The sequence below is a fragment of the Staurois parvus genome, unplaced genomic scaffold, assembly GCF_062004578.1.
Source record: "Staurois parvus isolate SC_StPar_1 unplaced genomic scaffold, SC_StPar_1.0 ptg000845l, whole genome shotgun sequence".
NCBI lineage: Eukaryota > Metazoa > Chordata > Amphibia > Anura > Ranidae > Staurois > Staurois parvus.
Window position 1 is genome coordinate 781,362 of NW_028318641.1, and position 814 is coordinate 782,175.

Consider the following 814-nt stretch of genomic DNA (forward strand, 5'->3'; position numbering starts at 1 on the left):
TACCTTTTTCATAGGCTTTTTTGAGTTTGGGCAAGGACACAGGGGCCCCATGATCCCCTATTGCCCGGGGCCCCATGAGTTGTCAGTCCGCCCCTGATCCCAACCCTCTGGGGATGGATTGTGTCTCAGTTCTTGCTCCCAGTCTCGGATGTAAAAAGGATGATTGGGGAAAGCGTGAGATAATAGGATGCCGTAGAGTTTGGATACAGCATGTAGACACTCTGTGTTGGACAGGCATAGCTCCAGGAATTATTATTATTATACAGGATTTATATGGCGCCAACAGTTTGCTCAGCGCTTTACAATATAACGGGAGACAATACAGCAACAATACAGTTCAATACAAGAGGGATAGGAGGGCCCTGATCCTGGGAGCTTACAATCTAGGAGATGGGGTCAGCTCTCAAAAATATGGAAGGCTTCACAAATTCGTGTGTCATCCTTGCAGTGGAGCCATGCTAATCTTCCTGTATCTTTCCAATTTTAGTATATGTCCTGCTGAGGCAAGGACACTGAAGGGCCTATTAATGCTGGTTCCCGGGGTTCTTTTGTTGTTGGGGTGTCCATTGTTGCTGGCTGCAGGGGGTCTATTTTACTGCCTTTTTTGTTATCATTAGCAAATTCCATTTAAATTACTTAGCATCACAAATTGATACTTGGTTTTGTATTCTCTAAAAGGGAAGGGAACTGTAAGGAGGTAAGGGGCAGAGACAAGGGACGGAGCTTGGAGGTGGGTACAGAAAAAAATCCTGGGTGTCAAGATGTTCATTTGGGGTTAGGAACCACTTACACTATGGTGAAAAGGTCAACCATA

At 45.3% G+C, this 814-nt stretch overlaps 1 non-coding gene across 1 annotated transcript; it reads right to left on the bottom strand.

The window, feature by feature from the left end:
- Positions 1-405: 405 nt before the first annotated feature.
- On the bottom strand, positions 406-511 carry LOC149443582 (U6 spliceosomal RNA). Its single transcript, XR_016306652.1, has one exon. It is a non-coding gene; the product is annotated as a U6 spliceosomal RNA (small nuclear RNA).
- Between the last annotated feature and the right edge of the window lie 303 nt (positions 512-814).